Genomic DNA, 6,000 nt, shown 5'->3' with positions numbered 1-6,000 from the left:
AAACAATTCTTTCTTTTCTTCTCACTTCTAATACTAACTGTTCTACTAACTGTTCAATATCTGTATTGATCATCTGGATGAGGGGATTGAGTCAGTCATCAGCAAATTTGCAGAGGACAACAAGTTGGGAGCAGATGTTGATTGGTTAGAGGGTAGAAGGGCTCTGCAGAGGGACCTCGACCGACTGGACAGATGGGCAGAGTCCAGCATGATGGCATTCAATAAGTCCGAGTGCCGAGTGCAGCACTTTGGCCACGGCAACCCCATGCAGAGCTACAGGCTGGGGTCAGAGTGGCTGGAGAGCTCCCAAACAGAAAGGGACCTGGGGGTGCTGATTGACAGCTGCCTGAACATGAGCCAGCAGTATGCCCAGGTGGCCAAGAAGGCCAATGGCATCCTGGCCTGCATTAGGAATAGTGTGGCCAGCAGGAGCAGGGAAGTCATTGTGCCCCTGTACTCTGCAGTAGTTAGGCCACACCTTGAGTCCAGTTCTGGACTCAGTTTAAGAAGGACATTGAGACTCTTGAATGTGTCCAGAGAAGGGCAACAAGGCTGGGGAGAGTTCTGGAGCACAGCCCTGTGAGGAGAGGCTGAGGGAGTTGGGGTTGTTTAGCCTGGGAGAAGAGGAGGTTCAGGGGAGACCCTTACTGCTGTCCACAACTACCAGAAGGGAGGTTGTAGCCAGGAGGGGGTTGGCCTCTTCTCCCAAGCAACCAGCACCAGAACAAGAGGACACAGTCTCAAACTGTGCCAGGGTAGGTTTAGGCTCAAGGTGAGGAGAAAGTTCTTCACAGAGGGAGTTGTTAGCCATTGGAAAGAGCAGCCTGGGGAGGTGGTGGAGTCACCATCCCTGGAGGTGTTCAAAAAGGGATTGGTTGTGGCAGCTGGTGCCATGGTTTAGTAGTCATGAGGTGTTGGGTGACAGGTCGGACTTGATGATCTTTGAGGTCTTTTCCAACCTTCTTGATTCTATGATTCTGTAACTTGCTTCTGCTGACCTTGGCTGCATTGTTTTGGTTAAGCCTAACAGCAAGTTTCTCTGCTCCTTTCTCCCTTCTTTCGTACAGGGGAGTGGGGGGGGGGGGGGGGGGGCAGAAAAGAAAAAGCTAATAGCTTCCCCTGATCTTTGATAAGGGGGTCCTTGTGCTGTTTATTAATTGTAAATACCTGTAAATATTGTAAATCCTGTGTATTTCTACATACTCATTGCATTTCATTGTAGAGTGTAGTTTTGCCTGTAAATACAGCTTTCATTTCTTTCCAACTGGGCTGGTCTGGCAAAGTCAATGTTGGGGGGGGGTGGTGGAAATTTCAACCCACCACATATGGAAATCAAATTGAGCTTGGATATAAAGCATACATCAATTTCAGGAAGGTAAATGGCTCAGTAAGTATATTTTAAAGGTTCATAGGGTTGGCAATCCTATTCAGCACACTTACAATAAAGAGGTACAGGTTCTTTTGTGTAACCTCCTATTTTTTTAAACAGCATTTTAATAAAGAATGGAAAGAGAAGTACATAGAGCACTGAGAGCTGTACTTCATAAAGTACAGTGAGCTTCATGCTGAACTATAGAAAGTGTAAGCCTTGGAACTAAAACAAACACCACAGCTTGTTAACATAACAAACATAACAGCTTTACTATCTTGTTATTGGAATACCAAAACAAGCTGGAATCAAACCTCCTGCATATTGGCTCTCTGGCTGCACAGAAAACACCACACCACAAAAATAAAGCACCCATTGGAGAGAAATAACAACTCCCTGGGTGTGAAAGACTAATAAGTTTGTCTCTCTTGATGTGAGTCAACAAAGATAAACTGATAGCAGAGCCACTGGAAAGAAGGTGGAAAGAATCCTGTCTACCAATCCTGGATGCAAATCAGCTTGTGATTGCATCGTGATAACACGGGACTACAACAATGGACCCAAGGACCCAGCCATCACGCCTTTAGGGCAAGATAATCTCCAACCATCAAGTACTCTGGGCAGGGTGACACAATGTTTTTTACCACCTGTTTCCTGATGTGTAAGGAATGTGGGGGGCTTGTCTGTATGGAGATGGGGGAGACGGAGATTCCGCCCCCCTCCATCCAAAAATCTTGCCCAAACACACAGCAATACACAGAAAGATTTCCGGGGAAACGACCTAAGGATTATTTCCTGTCCCTGGAATTCCTGAGGGACAATATTTGAATACATACCTAAGGACTAAAAACTGTATAAAAGACTGGAGCAACTATTGGTTTGTAGAGAGAAACAGAGAAGAAAAATGGGGAGAAAAACGGAGATGAAGGAAAACACAGGAGACGGGCCAGGCCGCTGAGAAGGGAAAGCCAGGACAATGTTGCTCTGGAGAAAAGAGGCTGCCCAAAAGACCACAGCTCCAGCTAAAGCCTCAGCACCCTTTATCTACAGACCCAGGCTGCTCAGAGAAGCCTCAGCACTGTTTCTGTACCAACCCAACATCTCCCCAGAGGACCACAGCTCCAGCCAAAGCCTCAGCACCCTTTCTCTACAGACCCAGGCTGCCCAGAGAAGCCTCAGCACCGTTTCTCTACAGACCCAACATCTCCTACAGCACCTTTCCTCCACAGACCCAACATCTCCTGCAGCACCTTTTCTCCACAGACTTTAACTGTCTTGGGGGGGATGAGGGGTGTGGTAATATAATCCCTTTCCTCTTCTCTCTCTCTCCCTCTCTATTTTCTCCCTCTCCCCTTCTTATGTCCACTTTATTTATGTAATAAATAGTCTAGCTGTTGGTATTTTGGCCTCGTTTGTGCCTCTCATTTCACAACACGGGAATATTTAAAAGAACTATGTCTCTGGACCGAGACATTTAATGTCTCTGGACCTTGACACTGGGCAAGATATTTCACAGCAGGTTGGAATCAGCCAGCCAACCTTGCTCCTGGTGAGGAGCAAAGATGATCCTCTTCCCTGACCTGCTCCCTGAAAGTGGAGTAAACTCCCAGTGCCATGCCCCTTTCACCTAAAAAGCATACATGGGGTGTCCATGCACTACTCAGGATCAGGCCATTACCTCCCATTACCACTTATCTTATTCCTTCTCCCTGTGGCAGCCATCAGCCTTTTGATGCCAATGCTCTGGGCCACTCTGCTGACCTCTAGCTCAGCCCAGAGGCCTGCAGGCTTTTTTCTTGCCGCATCAATAAATTCCTCCTGACACAGACTCTCTTCAGCCACCACTGTGCTGCCCCCTCTGCCCCTCAGACTTCCTCAGGCAGGAGCTGGGTGTTTATTCAGAGAGAAATCTATTTGTACCTTCCTGCCCTTCAGAGCATCCTCATCACCCATTAATCCTTTATCTTGCTCCTCTAGTAAGCTATGGGTTGGCATTTCTCAGCACACCACCAGGGAAGTCCTTCAGGTCAGATGGTCTTCTAAGACCTGATGAATCTCTCACTGCTGCTAAAAGCCCTCACAGCAATCTAACTCCTAACCCCTGCAGGCAAGCCTGTATTAGGGTGTTTTTAAAGTCTTTTCTACCTAGAGTCTCCTGAAGGATACAAACAAAAAAAGCATCATTTGCATTTGCAAGCTATCATTTTCCAGAAGTGGAAAGGCATCCTTGGGGTACCTTCCTCCTTTCCCTCCTCCAGGTGTGAAGGAGGAAACAAGTAATTGCCTATTCATGAGCCAGCACCAGTTTTCCAGGGAATGAAGGCCTCTGAAGGAGAGTACAGAGAGCATAGTGGTGATTAGGGACATGGTAGCTTGGATAATTCAGGCTCCTGGAATGAACACATGCAGAAAACATTAAATATCCATTTTTACAATCTACCAGGGAAATGCATTTCATCTTCTTCTCTTGAATTCTCTGCTTATATCTGGCTTACAAATAAATCCAATCAACTGAAATATATCTGGAAAATAAGACCTTTCTAGCCTTTATTTAGTGATGGAGGCACACCTTCCTCATGATGTGGAGTGGGGACTCTTCGCTCTAGAATCATAGAATCAATAAGGTTGGAAAAGACCTCAGAGATCATCAGATCCCCTGTCAGTCTTCTCTTCTCAAGACTAAACAGCCCCAGGTACTAAGACTACAGACTGAAGAGTCCCAGTACTGAAGCAGGGAAGCAAGCAACAACGAACATGGCAAAACTTCACGAGTTAATTTTCAATTTATGCATGGATAATCTTTGTGTGGTTTTTTGGTTTTAAGCCTTTTTTATCCATTTCAGGTCTGTTGTCAAAAATATATGTAAATCCAAGTCTGGACAAGACAATCAGGACAATAAACTGGTGAAGAGAAGGTCAGTGTATAGCAAGGAATAAACAGTCACCATCTGAGGTCCACGTAGGGCTTCCAAGGAATTGGAGTCTCCAGCTGCAGCTACAGTGTTCTAACTCTCCACATTAGCCATAAGACAGAGCCCTGGCTTACAGAGGATGAATGATGCAAGTCCTTCCAGGCTGTTATTAGGTGTCCAGGGAGACCTAATAGCAGCCTTCCAGTACCTGAAGTTGACCTACAAGAAGGATGGACAGAGACTGTTTACAAAGGCCTGTAGTGATAGAATAAGAGGCAATGGCTTCAAACTAGAGAAGAGCAGATTTAGATTGGATGTTAGGAACAAGTGCTTTACTTTTGAGGGTGGTGGAACACTGGAATGGGTTGCCTAGAGAGGTGGCTGGGGCCCCATCCCTGGTGATCCAACCTGTCACCCAACACCTCATGACTAACTAAACCACGGCTTCAAGTGCCACATCCAATCCTTTTTTGAACACCTCCAGGGACGGTGACTCCACCACCTCCCAGGGCAGCACATTCCAATGGCCAATTACTCTTTCTGTGAACAACTTTCTCCTCCTGATGCCAGGACTTCCTTTAGGCGAGGTGAGGCACACACACATGGAAATAATATTATGGGGAAAAAAAATCTGTCAGCACCCCTATACCTGAGGGTGCTGCCTCCAGCCCTTGGCTGCCAAACCATGTGGGGGTCTGCAAGACTCATGGTGTTACACACACCAAGACATAAGGCATTGAATTCAGTGAAAAGTTACTTTGATCATATTCTTTGGATCTGAGGTGTATATAAGAGCACTCTGTGATTTTGTTTGTGCCTGAAGATGCAGCTGATAGTCAGTCTCTGCTGTTAAAAGGGCTCATGCTCTTGCTATGTCTCTATCCCTGTGGAACAAAAGGCTGCAGCACAACAAAGAAGGTGAGGCTCAGCATTCCTGATATTTCTGCATTAAAAATGAGCAGTAGCTAACAAAACAAAACAAACATTTTAGGCCCACAGGATGCATCAAAAACAGTGCCAGAAGCCACAATTCCTGTTCTTTTGCAGCTCTTTCCAGTTACCTCTAAAAGCCAGATGCTAATTGGGGCCATGGCCAGACCTAGTCTCCAAGTGCCCTCCCCTTCCATTTGATGGACACAGCAGAGCAGGTGCTGACTGGGGAAGGAATGAGAAAGAAATAAGCCAATTTACTACCTGTGCAATAGCCTTTATTGTCTCACTCTTAAAATTTCCCTGTGGCTTAATATATGCCATAAAGGCAGTTTAGGCTCTTAATGGATAAACAAACACAAACAGCAACACACAGGCAGGATTTAAGACCGTCCACAAACAGTTCATTTTCAGGCACTGTAAACTGGCAGGAACACATTAAAATCTATGCACTTCTCTGGAGAAAGTATAACTGGGAAGGGAGCCTGGAACATCTCACATGTTTCTGCCCCGAGACAAATGTATTCTGGGCAAAGATTACCAAAGTAAGAACTAAAAAATTACTTAGGAAAGTTCTTTTCCTCCCTCCATAGTGGCAGTAAGGGCAGGTAATTTTTCTGAACAGAGAAAAGGGTGCTCTGGCCTTTTGTGCTCCAAAGATGCTACCCAGGAGACGTGAGGAGAAGTAAAAGCCTCCAGCCGTGGCCAAACTTGTGACTCTGAACTGCACAGGTTGGGAGACACTGTGGGGTTAGGAGTGTTGCCAGTTCCACCTTCCTCTGGGTAGCA

This window comes from Melanerpes formicivorus, unplaced genomic scaffold, assembly GCF_026170545.1.
Source record: "Melanerpes formicivorus ecotype bairdi unplaced genomic scaffold, bMelFor1.0.p_v2 SCAF_2, whole genome shotgun sequence".
Lineage (NCBI taxonomy): Eukaryota > Metazoa > Chordata > Aves > Piciformes > Picidae > Melanerpes > Melanerpes formicivorus.
This window is presented reverse-complemented; position numbering follows the sequence as displayed.